This window comes from Hyla sarda, chromosome 4, assembly GCF_029499605.1.
Source record: "Hyla sarda isolate aHylSar1 chromosome 4, aHylSar1.hap1, whole genome shotgun sequence".
Taxonomy (NCBI): Eukaryota; Metazoa; Chordata; class Amphibia; order Anura; family Hylidae; genus Hyla; species Hyla sarda.
In genome coordinates this window covers 350,018,299-350,034,711 of record NC_079192.1, presented here as the reverse complement: position 1 = coordinate 350,034,711, position 16,413 = coordinate 350,018,299, and the positions used below count along the sequence as shown (strand labels likewise).

Here is a 16,413-nt window from a genome sequence, read left to right as displayed (position 1 = left end):
ATATAAATTGCATTAATCTTTAAAATGTTAGGATCTCAATAAATTAGAAATACCATGAAGGTCCTGCACTATTTCATGCACATTCACAATCAATACAAGGTGCTTAATTATTATTTATATGCAACATTTTTCCTCTTTGGTAATTTTATAAACTAATTTCTTGTATAAATATACAAGAAATTAGTTTATAAAATTACCACACAGGTTTTTTTTTTTTGCCACTGCAGTTTTTGAGCCAAAGCCAGAACTGTATTCAAAAGAAGGTTTTTCTTGCATATTTGTAACATTAGGCTCACATGGCTGCATTAGGCTTATAAAAAGCATACACTTTAGGCTCAAAGCTTTGCATGTGTAAAAATGTTTGTGCAGACCTCAATACAAGAGGGAGGGGGCAAGAAAGGAGTAAGCATGGATCTGAAGAAACACCCCCAGCCTCCAGGAGTAGTGCAAAATGGGTGAGCATAGTAAGACATGGATCAAAAGGTATTTTACATATAAAAACATGCATATTATTATGCATACAGGTCTTAGGGCACATTACTACACTGACTTGAGCATTTTTTCAATTTTCTTACTAATGACACTAACATTTTAAAGGAGTAATCCAGTATAAAAAAAACATGGCAAAAAGCTGTGGCTGACATGTCCTCTCCATGATGTATCAATATAGGAGAGATACAGTGTTGTGCGGTGTTGAACACAGCATCGTTCAAACAGAGAACCGCGGCCGACCAGGAAATCGCAGGGGTAGGTTCCCACTTATTTCAACTTCCTTGTCTCCTCTTCACACAGAAGATGGTTAAAGTCTGTAGCATAAAATAAAAAAATAAAATTTTAGTTTGTGATATTTCTGAAGCATTTTCTGTGTTTTTTCTTGTGTGTTTTAAAACTGTAGGAATTATGAAGTGCTGGGGTACAGTGTAGATAGAAACAACACCTTGCACTATAGTTATTTATATGCAAAATAAGTTACAGAGGAGAAGTGGAGCAGTTGCCAATAGCAACCAAGCAAATTGCATCTTTAACTTTTTTTAAAAGGCTGCTGAAAAATAAAAGAAGCAATCTGATTGGTTGCTGTGGACAGCTGCTCCACAATTCCTCTGTACAGGTTTTGATAAATCTCTCCCTTAGTGTTTTAAACAAAAAAGGCAACAAAAACAGTAGAATTTTATACAAAGGGACCAAATACTGTTTTAAGAAAGAAGGCAAATCCCGATAAGCAAGTAAATAAGTACAAGACGCAGTGTAACATTGGGCAGGGAGAGAGTGCAGCCCTAAACTTGCCCACATCGCTTCAGTGTGTCTGCACGTAGTGAAGTATTGCCGCTCCAAGCAGGCTCATGTAAAGGCCGCCGGCCCTGCGGTCGACCTTAATCAGACCCGGAGAGAACACCCTCCGGGGACTAATTACTAACAGGGTGCCGCGTGCATGATCGCGGGCGTCCCCAGCTGCGGGACTCCCGCGATCAGGCATCTTATCCCCTATCCTTTGGATAGGGGATAAGATGTGTAAGCACCGGAGAACCCCTTTAAACAGATTTGTAAATTACTTCTATTTAAAAATCTTATTATTTATCAGCTACTGTATGTTCCACATGATGTTTTATTTCTTTCTGGAGTTCTTCTTAGTCTGACCATAGTGCTCTCTGCTGACACCTCTGTCTGTATCAGGAACTGTCCAGAGCAAGAGAGGTTTGCTATGGGGATTTGCTTGTACTCTGGACAGTTCCTGATATGGACAGAGGTGTCAGCAGAGAGCACTGTGGTCAGACAGAAAATAATTCCAGAATGAAATACAATGTCATGTGAAGCATACATCAGCTGATTAATACTGGAAGGATTTAAGATTATTAAAAAGAAGTAATATAAAAATCTGTTTAACTTTCTGGCACCAGTTGATTTAAAAAAAAAAATTTAAGCTTAAGAATTGCACAAGCCGGGCTGAGATGCAGCATACACACCTCCTCCCCCACCCTTCCCTGTCCTGCATAGGACTAAGTGCTGGAAACCTGGCAGTTTAGGGACCCACTCAGTCAGGTGGCCCTGATGTGGCGAGGGGGCTTGCACATTTTGATCAAAAGGTACACTATCAACCTGTTTTGTTTTTGAAATTATGCTGAGAAGCATTTAGATCATAGTACAAGTTGTGGATTTTCGGCCATGTTCTGTTTCTCTGTTTTTGAGTGGAATTTATTTACTGTATGTACAAGTTGGCACTTCACTTTTGAGACTTCAATTTTTTTTTTTTGCCTTAAAATTTGTTAGTAAATTGTTTGAAGATAGCCCTATTTATAAACTATTTCTATTAATATTCCAATCATCAGGTACCCAAACCTATCAACATCAAGCAAAATATTACTAAATGTATATTATAAGGAGAATGAAGTCTGCATAATATCATAAGGCATATTTTAAAGGGTAGCTTCCACCATCCTATATATTTTTTCCCTGTCTCTGCCTATTGCACATCTATCCCTAACCCTCTCCCTGCTTTAAATTTTTTTTTTTTTACTATATTAAAAATAACTTTTTGTCTGCCTGGTAGTGTGCTTACTACCAGGCAGACTTCCCCAGCAGGCGTCACTGATGCCTGCTGGGCCAACTTCCGCCCTTAGTTCATCTACACAGGGTTCCTCCAGCTGTTTCACCACTACAACTCCCAGCTTGCCCTGACATCTATTGGCTGTCAGGGCATGCTGGAAGTTGTAGTAGTGAAACAGCTGGAGGCACCCTGTGTAGATGAACTATAAGTTAGTGCCATGCGGCGCTACCCCGTTCCCTCCGTCACACCGCTACCCTGTTCCCTCCTTCACACCGCCCCCCCCCCCCCCCATTCTGAAACCCGGAACCCCGCTCTCCTCCAACCCCCGTTATAACCACCAACTCCCCTAAATAATCATAAAAAACATACTTACCGATACTGCAGAGTCCAGCTGCGGGCGTGCAGGGGCAGGGGACATGTGGCCGGGGAGCCAATGCGCTCGCTCCCCCCTGTCTAATTGACAGGCAGGGAGCGAGCGCAGTGTAAATGAATTAGGACCAATTGCCCGGCCGCAATCGGTCCAAATCCAGGCGTGACAACACGCCGTGCGGCAGCTGGCCACTAGGAGGTAGACCCCTAGTGGCCGGTTTTCAAACGTAAAATTCACCCTGAAAATGAAAAAATAAATAATGAAAATATATTACAGATATGTTGTAGTATGGTATATAAGTACTACAACATATAAAAAAATAAAGTTGGTGACAGTGCCCATTTAAAGAAAGTTGCTAAATGACACTTTTCACATACACATAAGGTGAAACCAATAGTACTCCAGCTAGCGATGTGCACCTTTTTGATCTTGAGCACTCTGACATCCTGAGCACAGCTGAGACTCCTGCAATGCTTTGATATAATTACTATCACATGAATAAAGATGTTCCTAGTGTATTACTCTGTATAAAATATTGTAGAAGACATCTGATTACTGTAATTTCTAATGAATGTAGATTACTTAGACATTAAAGGTGAAAAAGTAATGCAATTTCTATACTGTAGCCTTTATTTGTGCAGTATTTGAAATAAGCTAATAAAAACTGAAAATAGATCCTTTTTCTACCATAGAGTTCTAATAAACTCAGTAGTAAGACTTTCGTTAGTGTACACACATTAATTTTATGGCTGTAATTAATTGGCATACTTTTTTTTTGGGTCGATTACGACTGGAAAAATGGACATTTTTAATTAGTATTTCCAGCTATGAAACAGCTATATTTTTTCCAGACATTTACCATGAAAGTCTGCTGATTTTTGTTACACGTTAAAATACCAAGCATAAACATTGTATAAATGTGGCCAAAATCAAAATAAAATAAAAATATTTCATCTCTAATATATTTATCTTACCAATTCATATGGTTACCCTTATTTCACTTATCTCTTCACAAAAAGTAATTTTTTTACTTTTAAAATTAATGACCACTTACAAGTTTCTATTTTTGAGCTTAAAGGGTTACTCCGCCCCTAGACATCTTTTCCCCTATCCAAAGGATAGGAAATAAGATGTCTGATCGCAGGGGGGAGGGGGTCCCCAGCGATCTCGGCTGCAGAACCAAGCTCACTCTGTGCGTAATGACGGGCGATACAGGGGCTGTAACATTGTGGTATCACGGCTCCGACCCTTGTGACGTCACGGCCCACCTCCTTAATGCATGTCTATGGGAGGGGGCATGACAGCCGCCCCTCCCCCTCCCTTAGACTTGCATGAAGGGGGCAGGCAGAGACGTCACGAGGGGCCGAGCCGTGACATTACGATGCTCCGACCTCTGTATTGCCCGTCATTATGCACAGAGTGAGTTTGCTCTGTGCAGTGATGACAGCGGGGTGCCGCAGCCGAGATTGCGAGGGTCCCCAGTGGCGGGACCCCTGCAATCAGACATCTTATTCCCTATTCTTTGGATAGGGGATAAGATGTCTAGGGGCAGAGTACCCCTTTAAGTTCACCGTTAATATTAGAACAGTAAGTTAGCCCAATCTACTGATTTCTGTGGCACAATTGTCTGTCCAACGTATCCGTAGCAGATGATACCGGGGAAGAGAAAGCTCTTGCTGCTGTATACAATGCCCCATCCTTTGGTTTTCCTTAGAAATAAGCTGTGAGATGCAGAAGATTTCAGCAAGTTTTAACCCCTTAAGGACCAAGCCCATTTTCACCTTAAGGACCAGAGCATTTTTTGCAGATTTGACCACTGTCACTTTAAGCATTAATAACTCTGGGATGGTTTTACTTATGAATTTGATTCCGAGATAGTTTTTTCATAACATGTTCTACTTTATGTTAGTGGTAAATTTTTGTAAATAATTGCATCATTTCTTGGTGAAAAGTTTCAAATTTTCATGAAAAATTTTAACATTTTGCATTTTTATAACTTTGAAGCTCTCTGCTTGTAAGGAAAGTGGACATACCAAGTACATTATATATTGATTTACATATACAATATGTCTACTTTATGTTGACATCATAAAGTTGACACGTTTTTACTTTTTGAAGACAATCGAGAGCTTCAAAGTATAGCAGAAATTTTCAAATTTTTCACGTAAATTTCAAAATCTGAATTTTTCAGGGACCAATTCAGTTTTTAAATGAATTTGAGGGTCTTTATGTTAGAAATACCCCATAATGGACTCCATTATGAAAACTGCACCCCTCAACGTATTCAAAATTAAACTCAGAAAGTTTGTTAACCCTTTAGGTGTTTCACAGGAATAGCAGCAAAGTGGAGGCAAAAATTCTAAATCTTCATTTTTACAGTAGACCCATATTTTTTTATTTTTACAAGGGGTAAAGGGAGAAAAAGCCCCCCAAAATTTATAACCCAGTTTCTCTCAATAAGGAAATACCTCATATGTGGATGTAAAGTGCTTTGTGGGTGCACTAGAGGGCTCAGAAGAGAAGGAGCGACAATGGGATTTTGGAGAACAAATTTTTCTCAAATGGTTTTTGGGGGGGCATATCACACTTAGGAAGCCCCCATGGTGCCAGAACAGCGGAAAACACCCCACATGGTACACTATTTTGGAAACTACACCCTTCAAGGAACATAACAAGGTACAGTAAGCCTTAACAGGTGTTTGACAAATTTTCAATAAAGTAGGACATGAACATGAAAAATAAAATTTTTCTCACAAAAATTTTTCAATTTCACAAGGGGTAATAGGTGAAATGTCCCCCATAATTTTAAACCCCATTTCTCTTGTGTAAGGAAATATCTCATATGGGGATGTAAAGTGATCTGCGGGTGCACTAGAGGGCTCAGAAGGGAAGGAGCGACATTGGGCTTTCGGAAAGCGAATTTTGCTGAAGTGGTTTTTTGGGGCATGTCACATTTAGGAAGCCCCCATGGTGCCAGAACAGTGAAAAACACCCCACATAGCACACTATTGGGAAACTACACCCCTCAAGGAATGTAACAAGTGGTACAGTGAGCCTTAACACCCCACAGGTGTTTGACGACTTTGCGTTGAAGTTGGACGTGAAAATGAAAAATGTGATTTTTTTAACTAAAATGCTGAAAAATTTGAAACCCCATTTCTCTCGAGTAAGGAAATATCTCCTATGTGGATGCAAAGTGATCTGTGGGTGCGCTAGAGGGCTTAGAAGGGAAGGCACAACATTGGGCTTTTGGAAAGCAAATTTTGCTGAAGTGGTTTTTGGGGGGCATGCAGGGCCAGATTAAGGCTGCCTGGAAGAAGGCATTATGATGCCTCCCCCCCAACAGTCCCCCTTCCCTTCCACTGAGACTTGTTGTGGGCCTGTCAAGTAAGGAATAGACTGAGACCAAAAATAGGCCTGGGCATATTAGACTATGTCACTTTTTTTTTTTTGGTGGGTGTCACAGGAGTCAGGCCCCCATTAAAATAAAATGGGCTGCATGGTCTAAAATCCCTTCAGTTCAAGTCACTCTTTCCAGCTGTTGCAAAGCTACAACACCCATTATGTCTGAGAGCTTCAGGCATTATAGGAGTTGTAGTTTTGTAACAGCTAGAGCCTCAAATTGGGGTACAGTTTCATTCATTATTACTTCAAAACGTATACGTGACGAGAGATCTAATGGGACAGTTAGGAGAATACACAAACATAAAAGACTCACAGGAGATGTCTTCTCTGTTTTCTTTCCTTTTTTTCTTCATCTGGTCCAGACTCCATGTCTTCTTCCAGCTCCATCTTCCTCTGTAAAGTTTGACGCCTAGACATCATTGGTTCCTCACTTTGCCAGCCGATCCTCATCCTCTGTATAAAGACAACAATCATTATAACCCTTCAAGAGACTGTGCTTCCTAAATATAATACTGCCAAACCCTGTGCACCCTGTATATTATACTGCCAAACATCATGCCTCTAAAAATAATACTACCACACACTGTGTCTTCCGTAGTGTGCACAGAGCAGCAGCATCCCATTGAAAACAAGCAAAATTCTGCCGGCAGAAGTTCGTAGTGTGGACGAGCCCTAATTCCCCCAGACCCCTAAGTCCTCCTCCAGACTCATGCTCCCAGAGACCCTTATGGGTAGGTTTCCCCCTTTTTTTTACCTGCAAAAACACAGAAAAACTGCTACTGCTTATTCCTGTGTTATGGTAATTTTTTGGCATTTTTTTCTTGTGCTTTTGCCTTCTCTGGAAACTTAGCCTTAGTCCTCCCCTGGTCCTTAATTCCTGTTACTTCTCCACTATTCCACTTTTCTGCACTCCCTTGCCCCCCACCCCCCCTCAGTCCCCTTCACACTTCTCTGTTCCCTTTACCAAACATACAAACAAACCTTACCTCAACCCCCCCCCCCCCCCCAAACAACCTCACTTCAGCCCCCCATGCCCTCCTGGTCCTTCTCCACTACACTTTTCTTCACCAACCCCACCACCAGTTCCCCCACATTAGGTTGGCAGTATAGTTCCCCCACATTAGGTTGGCAGTATAGTTCCCCCACATTAGGTTGTAGTTCCCCCACATTAGGTGCAGTATAGTTCCCCACATTAGATGCAGTATAGTTCCCCCATATTAGGTGCAGTATAGTTCCCCACATTAGGTGCAGTATAGTTCGACACATTAGGTACAGTATAAGGCCCTGCACATTAGGTTGGCAGGACAGTTCCCCACATTAGGTGCAGTATAGTTCCCAACATTAGGTTGGCAGTATAGTTCCCAACATTTGGTGCAGTATAGTTCCCCCACATTAGGTGCAGTACAGCTCCCCCACATTAGGTTCAGTACAGGTCCCCCACATTAGGGGCAGTACAGTTCCCTCACATTAGGTGCAGTACAGTTCCCCCTCATTAGGTGCAGTGCAGTTCCCCCACATTAGGTGCAGCACAGTTCCCCCACATTAGGTGCAGTACAGTTCTCCCACATTAGTTGCAGTACAGTTCCCCCACATTAGGTGCAGTACAGTTCCCCCATATTAGGTGCAGTACAGTTCCCCCCACATTAGGTGCAGTACAGTTCCCGCACATTAGGTGCAGTACAGTTCCCCCATATTAGGTGCAGTACAGTTCCCCCCACATTAGGTGCAGTACAGTTCCCCCCACATTAGGTGCAGTACAGATCCCCCCCACATTAGGTGCAGTACAGTTCCCCCACATTAGGTGCAGTACACTTCCCCACATTAGGTGCAGTACAGTTCCTCCCACATTAGGTGCAGTACAGTTCCCCCCACATTAGGTGCAGTACAGTTCCCCCCACATTAGGTGCAGTACAGTTCTCCCCACATTAGGTGCAGTACAGTTCCCCCACATTAGGTGCAGTACAGTTCCCCCACATTAGGTGCAGTACAGTTCCCCCCACATTAGGTGCAGTACAGTTCCCGCACATTAGGTGCAGTACAGTTCCCGCACATTAGGTGCAGTACAGTTCCCCCCACATTAGGTGCAGTACAGTTCCCCCACATTAGGTGCAGTACAGATCCCCCCCACATTAGGTGCAGTACAGTTCCCCCCACATTAGGTGCAGTACACTTCCCCACATTAGGTGCAGTACAGTTCCCTCTACATTAGGTGCAGTACAGTTCCCCCCACATTAGGTGCAGTACAGTTCCCCCCACATTAGGTGCAGTACAGTTCTCCCCACATTAGGTGCAGTACACTTCCCCCACATTAGGTGCAGTACAGTTCCCCCCACATTAGGTGCAGTACAGCTCCCGCACATTAGTTGCAGTACAGTTCCCCCATATTAGGTGCAGTACAGTTCCCTCCACATTAGGTGCAGTACAGTTCCCTCCACATTAGGGGCAGTACAGTTCCCCCCACATTAGGTGCAGTACAGTTCTCCCCACATTAGGTGCAGTACAGTTCCCCCACATTAGGTGCAGTATAGTTCCCCAACAGACATACAGCCTTCAGCCATATACAGTGTATTAAAACAAGAAGGAAGAGCGCTCCATAACGTAAAATTGCCACTCCAGGGTCCAGTTAGTAATAATAAAAAACCCTTACCGAAGACTGTTGTGTGAACTCACACACAACAATGGTCTGTGTGAATGAGAAAACAAGTCTGGTCTGCAGCCTCCACAACCTAGGCAATATTCAACAGGTGAGGACTTCCAAGGGGCGGTGAGGGATATCAGCGCTGACCAGGAACGGACACGTCCGGTGAGTAAAAGATTTTTTATTTAAATGCAACGCGTTTCACCGTACTAAGACGGCTTCATCAGGCATGACAAACGGGATAAGGAGGGGGTTTATATACAAAATAGTATTAACTATTTTGTATATAAACCCCCTCCTTATCCTGTTTGTCATGCCTGATGAAGCCGTCTTAGTACGGTGAAAATCTTTGCATTTAAATAAAAAATCTTTTACTCACCGGACGTGTCCGTTCCTGGTCAGCACTGATATCCCTCACCGCCCCTTCGTAGTCTTCACCTGTTGAACATACAGTGTATGGCTGGAGACTGTATGTCTGTGTACTGCCCCAATTCAGTGTTCCGACCACTGCTCCTCCAGTCCGGGATCACGGGACCGGAGGTCGGAACACTGAAGATGAAGTGCTGCCAGGTGGTGCTGGATACCTACCATGCATGCACACGTCCTCCTCTCTTCTCCGCTCTACTCTTCTCTGCTGTTACCATGCACGCACACATCCTCCTCACTGCTCCTCTCTGCTGTTACCATGGGCGCACGCACGGGACTTCAGTGACGTCCCTGGGTGCGCTACCTCCCGGCGCGCATCCTCCTCAATGCTCCGCTCTGTTCTTCTCCTATGCGCTACCTCCCGGCGGCCCCTGCGTTTTAAAGTTAACGCGGGGCCGGAGAGAGGTAACCGGGACATCCTTGTGTCCTGAAAAGATTTTTCGGGACACAGGGATGTCCCAAATGTGACAGGGGCCCCTGCGGGTACAAGGCCCCTGTCACAGGCTCTCCAGGAGCCCCAATGATGATCCGGCTTTGGGGCCATGTCTCATTTAGGAAGCCTGCATGGTGCCAGAACAGTGAAAAACACCCCACATAGCACACTATTGAGAAACTACACCCCTCAAGGAATGTAACAAGTGGTACAGTGAGCCTTAAAACCCAACACCCAACTTTTTGTTGAAGTTGGACGGGAAAATGAAAAATGTGATTTTTTTTTTTTTTACAAAAATGCTGATGTTACCCCAAATTTTTCATTTTTACAAGGGGTAAAAGGTGAAAATGTCCTCCAAAATTTGTAACCCCATTTCTCTTGAGTAAGGAATCTCATATGTGAATGCAAATCACCAATTTAGGCCTCAAATGTACATAGTGCGCTCTCACTCCTGAGCCATGTTGTGCGCCTGCAGAGCACTTTACGTCCACGCGTGTGGTATTTCCGTACTCGGGAGAAATTGTGTTACAAATTTTGAGGGTCTTGTTTTCCTTTTATCTCTTATGAAAATGAAAAGTATGGGGCAACACCAGCATGTTAGTGTAAAAAAATTAATTGGTTTACACTAATATGCTGGTGTAGACCCCAACTTTATCTTTTCATAAGGGGTGAAAGGAGAAAAAGCCCCCAAACATTTGTAATGCAATTTCTCCCGAGTACCGAGATACCCCATATGTGGCCCTAAACTGCTGCCTTGAAATACGACAGGCCTCCGAAGTGAGAGAGCGCCATGTGCATTTGAGGCCTAAATTTGGGATTTTGATAGGGGTGTACCCAGATGCAATCAGCCTGGATTGCTGCAAATCGCAAATCTGAATTGATCAGTGTTTTGATCGCCAACATGGGGGGGGATCTCAGGACCCCCCCAGGGGTTTGCACAGGGTTCCTGCTGAATGATTTCAGCAGGCATCTAGGCCCGATCCCTGCCCGGCACGCGGCGGGGATCAACATTTTCCTGGGTGTACATGTACACCCTTGGTCCTTAAGTACCATGGTGTCAGGGCATACCCATACGCCCGTTGTCCTTAAGGGGTTAATAGTATGACCTAATTAGTTCGTATTTTGCTATTTTAGTGTTTAAAATATGAATCCATATATAATAGTAGATTAGAATTAATATTTACATTTTTTTAATTGCTCGTTCAAGAGCCCTTTTGTATCTAACTAAAGAAATAATTGAGATTCTCTGCACTATGCTAATATTTTAACACTATGACAGTAATTAAAAAATAAAGCAAATTAAAGTATACAGTCAATACTGAGCAAAGCTTTTTGAGGTCTCTGGGGTAAAAGTTTTCTGGCCTATACCTTGGTTTACCTTTATTTACCAGGCCCCTTTACATATATCACCTCTGGCAGAATTTTACTCTGGTGCTGAAGAAAAAGCTGGTGATAGAACTGACCTAATTTATTTTAGTGGGACAGTTCACAATTAGCCAGCGTCTCAATGTGGACGCATTGGGGGATCGCATCTTGCGGTGTCGCCCCCCATTCCAGCCTGCACAATTAATGTTGGATGCTAAAAAACTGATACCAACTGATGCAGTTTTGTCATCAGTTGTGGTGAGTTTTAGGCTGGGTTCACTAAGCCAAACTTCTGATATATGTGAACCCAGCCTAATGATGTGCAAATGTAGTGTATTTATTGATCAGTTAATAAATAAAAAAAAATAGGTTTGAAAATATTCTTTTTTCTTCCTAGAGATTAGGAAATTATAAAAAACCATGTTGCTTGATTAGTATCCTCTTTTACATAACAAGCTTTGATGATATAATGGGTTTTCAAAAAGGGTCCTGTTGGAAAGAACATTGGATATCACAGTCTGTTTGCATACAAATTGTCAGGAACTCAATATCATTACCTCCCAACTGTCCAACAATATAAAGAGGGATAATTAACAAGTGCCCTGACCGAAGCATAAAAAGTAATCTTAGAATAAATTAACCTGAACGTGATATAGTATCTTTAGTAGACTGGTTTATCAGAGTGTTGTCACAGCTGCATACCTTGTTAGGTTGTACTTGAGAACAGCGTTGTTGATAAATCTAATAAGATCATTTAATGGGAGGTTATTTATGATCATGACCTTGATGGGATACAAAGTTAAAAAGAAAACACATGCAGATCATCAAGGAAGGGAAGGCAAGGGAAGTTATAATGTGAGTTATAATGTGAAATTTTTGTACTACAAATGAAAATGGCAAACAATGGCACATTTTTTGCACTATCTGCAGATGTTCTGCAATTTCAAATGGGGGTTGCCTATCAGAAAGGGGAATGGTACTGAGTGAAGGGCCTGGCTGCTTCCACTCATCAAATGTATGGCAGTTTACGCTGGCCAACCAGCGTAAATCATTGAGCTCAGAGCTAGCTGAAATTCCAGCATGGACGTACAGGCTTGCTGGATTTATGTAGATGTGTGTGCCTTTGCATAAAGCCAACGAGCCTGTGCACTGGTGGGGAAACCTTTGAGTTAGTGAAGTCTTGATAACTACCCCTCTATGTTTAATGGTGAACCCCGCCCCTAGACATCTTGTCCCCTATCCAAAGGATAAGATGTCTGATCGTAGTGGTCTGGCCACAGTTCTGGGTTCGGGCGGTGAATGGTCGTGATATGAATGGAGGGGGCGTGATGTGACATCATGAGGGGGTGTGGCGTGATCTCAGGGCAGTAACCAAAATCCATTACTGTCTTACTGAATTTGGAATATTCAAGCAAACAACAACAGAAAGAATTAAGCAATAGGATGCATGGAAGGAAATAATGCAACCCTACAGCAATGGTTTGAAGTCAACTAAATATCAGCTAGCTTACCTTTACTGACAGATTAGGCTTTTCAATGTTAGTGCCTTCCGCCTTTTCTTAAGTTTTCTCATATCTGATAAAACTATGTAAAACTGGTTATACACATAAGATAGCTGTTAGCTGACAGCTATATCTCCAGATCTCTTCATACACATGCATGCTCAGCCCATCCTACAGTGGTGGTTTTCTCCCTGAAAACAAAATGATTAGATATTTGAAGTTGTTAACCAACAGACCCTATTCACATTAGATAGCTGGCCAAAATCACCCTGCCCACAATGTGCATGCCTAGTTTATCTGACATAAAGCTTTATCCTTACTTACGTAATGATGTACATGAACCTGACACTGCCTCACACAAAAGTTATAGATTCAACTGTTCCTATTCTCAATACTTCAAAAGTAATTTTATCTTTCTCTCCCAAAAATTTTTCTACTTCATAAAATTTTTTCTTTAAGAAATCCCTAACTAATTATACTAGATAAAAGGGAAAAACATACATTGACAGTATAATACGTAAAGGAGAGAAGAAAACAACAGATGCCATTTGGTAATAACTAGGAAATAGATATTATTAACCATTACATGAATTTACAATTAACACTAAGTAGAAAACAGTCCACAGAAATATACACTGGTAAATATTAAAAGGTTTTGAAGTCAGTACAAGGTGTTAAAATCTAAAAATGAGGGCTTTTTTCAGTCTAAGGCTCTTCAGGGGAGAATCTCATTAAAGCCAGTCATTTTATTTACTGTACATTTTTTATTTTAGAACATTTTAACATTGTAGAAAAATGAAGCAAATAGATGTATACTTTTAAAATGTGATTTAAAAAAATTCTAAAAAAAAAATGTTTGAAACTTTATAACAAAAAAAGCAAATGGCATATTAAAAACACCACACCCAATTGATGAAGCTTCTACTGCCAAAAATAAGGTATCAACAATAAGTGTCAGACAGTGTTAAAGGGAAAATCAGTTGAATACTTAGAGGCTGAGGCTGGGCTACAATAATTAAAAAGTTATATTTACCTGCCTCCAATCCCTGCTGTGTTCTTCCCATGGATCCAGGATGAGCAGCATTTTTTCCTTTTGTTTCAACACGCAGAAAGCACCTACTCAATTGCTGGTTATAGGAGTGACCAACTTTAGGCAGTGTTTGGCTGCACAGCATGTCCTGCATGATTTAACTAACCTACTTGATTGTATTGGCCTTAAATTTATATTAGAAATGAGCGAATTTTTAAAAAATTTGTTTCATTCGATTCACCAAATTTTCCCCCCAAAAATGGTTTCGGTCCAAATTTATTCTCTGCAAAAATCTATTAAAAATGGCTATTTCAGGCCTATAGGGAGCCTCAATAGGAGTGTAGAACACTTTGCCTTGACTTAACACGCATAAGGAGTGTGCTGTGTTAGTGAAATAATACTGTTATCAAGTATGACATGCAGATAACAGGCATCGCTATTAGAATCACTTACGCAGAGCGTCTGGATGTGGCAGCAGATTTTCATGTAATTTTTATTTAATTTAATTAGAATTTATTGGAATTTTTAATATCCTTTTTTGAGGACCCATTCTGTTGAGCATCAAGCTCTTTGTGCGCCGTGAGGTGAGCTACCACCTGTTCCAGCACCTGCCTCTCCGCCCCCCACCCCCCTGACTGTCTTACTCTGTATGGAACTGCGAATGTTTCATTTAATCAGTTATGGTTCCTTGTTATCACTCCAACCTGTTTTATTGGATTATTGTGGTAATTCCAGAGGTAATATATGATGACGACTAGAGAGGAGTGAATTTTTAAAAAATTTGGTTCATCCGATTTGATACGCTCATCTCTATTGAGGACTCATTGGAGGGCAAGTCTGGTGCCAGCAGCCGCGGTAATTCCAGCTCCAATAGTGTATAATTGCTGCAGTGTAAACTATGGAAATTCTCCTAGTTGTATTTTAAAATCGAGCTGGCACTCTGCCACGAGGCCAGCTACCACCTGTCCAAGCCGTGCACCCCATGCTCTGAGTGTCCACTTGAAAAGGGAGGGACTGCAGTACCAGTAACTTGAACAGGGGCATATTCAGCTTCTGTGCCATTGGATAAGTGGGCGCATAAAGCTAGAAGTGGCGGCAGTGAAAAAGCTTGTACTTGTACCTTAAAATCGAGCTGGCGGTCCTCCGCCAGGTGACCTACCACCAGTTCCAGCCCCTGCCTCTTAGCGCCACCCCAACTGTGAAAGTGCAAATGTTTCATTTTATCAGTTATTTGATATGAAAATAGAAAGGGGACATGCACCGGCGCACCCTGTGCCTTTACCTCGTAGCGGCAGGTGTAAAAAGATGTTTAATATAACTGCTCACCTTAATGTGTTGCGCTCCGAGCACAACACCATTGTCAACCTTAATCAAGGAGGAAGCAGCAGCAGCCCGTGTCTGTCCGCGCCCAGCGTCCTGGGGCTATCTTGCAATGTAGAGGTCCACACACTCGGTGAGGTTGTCGAAAACAAAAGAGAAGGATGCACTGTCCCAGACCAATTACAAAAATGAAACCACAACCACCAAAAAAAAAAAACTTTGGCTACAATTTTGTGACAAAATATTCGGAAGGACAACACGCCATAAGGAACATCTTACAAAAACATTGGCATATCCTTCTATCGGACCCATAACTGAAAGACACCATCCCCAAGATACCAGGAATCACATTCCGGAGAGTTCCCACTCTGAGGGGGATGATTGCCCCAAGCAAACTGAAGCAACACACCAGAAAACATGACCTTGAATCCACTTCCAAAGAAAGGGTCCTATAAATGCAACACGTCAAGATGCATGTGTTGGCAGACGATCCGGCAAACATCTTTTAAGAGCACGAGCACAGGCAAATAATTCCCAATAAAAAAAAAAGCACCTTACATGCCAATCAAGACATATCATTTACTTGATTGAGTGCGAGTGCAAAAAGCAGTATGTGAGAAGGACCACGCAACCATTGCATATAAGACTAAACCAACACCCGGCTAATATCAAAAAATGCTATCAATTACACGGCCTCTCACTCCACTGCTGATGCTTCACCCTGGGAACAACAATCCCATATTCATCCTTCCGATTGATCAGATACCTGGACATCTCACAAACAGATTCAAAGAAAGAAATGTTTTGGATCTATAACCTGGGTACACTGCAAACACAAGGTCTTAATGAAATGACAGAACTCATCCATTGATGCTATGCAACCTCACACCAACCCCTTCTCCTACCACCCTAGAAACTAGCCAGGTCAGTGCAGTCAATGCCGACACACGGAGCTCTCCTCATACGCGGCCGCATTCACACAGAGTACCAGAGCAGCCACGTCTGTACAGTGAACCCGAGCTGGGGCTCTGCAGAGGTTGTGAGTGCACGGGGACTCACCCTCTGCGCAAGCGCGACCTGTCACTGGTCCCGAGCCAAGTGATTGCAGATGCTGCCAGCACTCTGCACAAGTGAACTCTGCCAGCGGTCCCGAACAGGGGGAATGCAGATGCTGTCAGCGCACGGCATGGGATGAACATAACATTCCCGATCCACAATGACAGAGCCTAGAGGTGGTAGCAGCCCGACAAGACCATGGGGCTGTTACGGTCTTCACTCCGGCCACCTGTACTGGCCGTGAACGCATTTCCCTGTCATCTACTGCTGCCAGTGGGGATGGGGTTCGCATCTCGGGACGCGCACGCATGCGAATCCCGGTCCGT

General features: G+C 42.6%; 1 protein-coding gene and 1 long non-coding RNA gene across 5 annotated transcripts in view; one reads left to right on the top strand and one right to left on the bottom strand.

Annotated features, from left to right (window-relative positions):
* The window catches only part of FSTL4 (follistatin like 4), a 1,659,076-nt gene that overhangs the window by 432,239 nt on the left and 1,210,424 nt on the right, over positions 1–16,413 (top strand). The window lies entirely within an intron of this gene.
* The window catches only part of LOC130267204 (uncharacterized), a 184,681-nt gene continuing 168,481 nt past the window's right edge, over positions 214–16,413 (bottom strand). For both annotated transcript variants that reach the window (XR_008843093.1, XR_008843094.1), the window contains exons 2-3: positions 12,691–12,872; positions 214–806 (exon numbers count right to left, since the gene is read on the bottom strand). This is a non-coding gene — a long non-coding RNA (uncharacterized LOC130267204). The remainder of the gene's footprint in view (positions 807–12,690; positions 12,873–16,413) is intronic.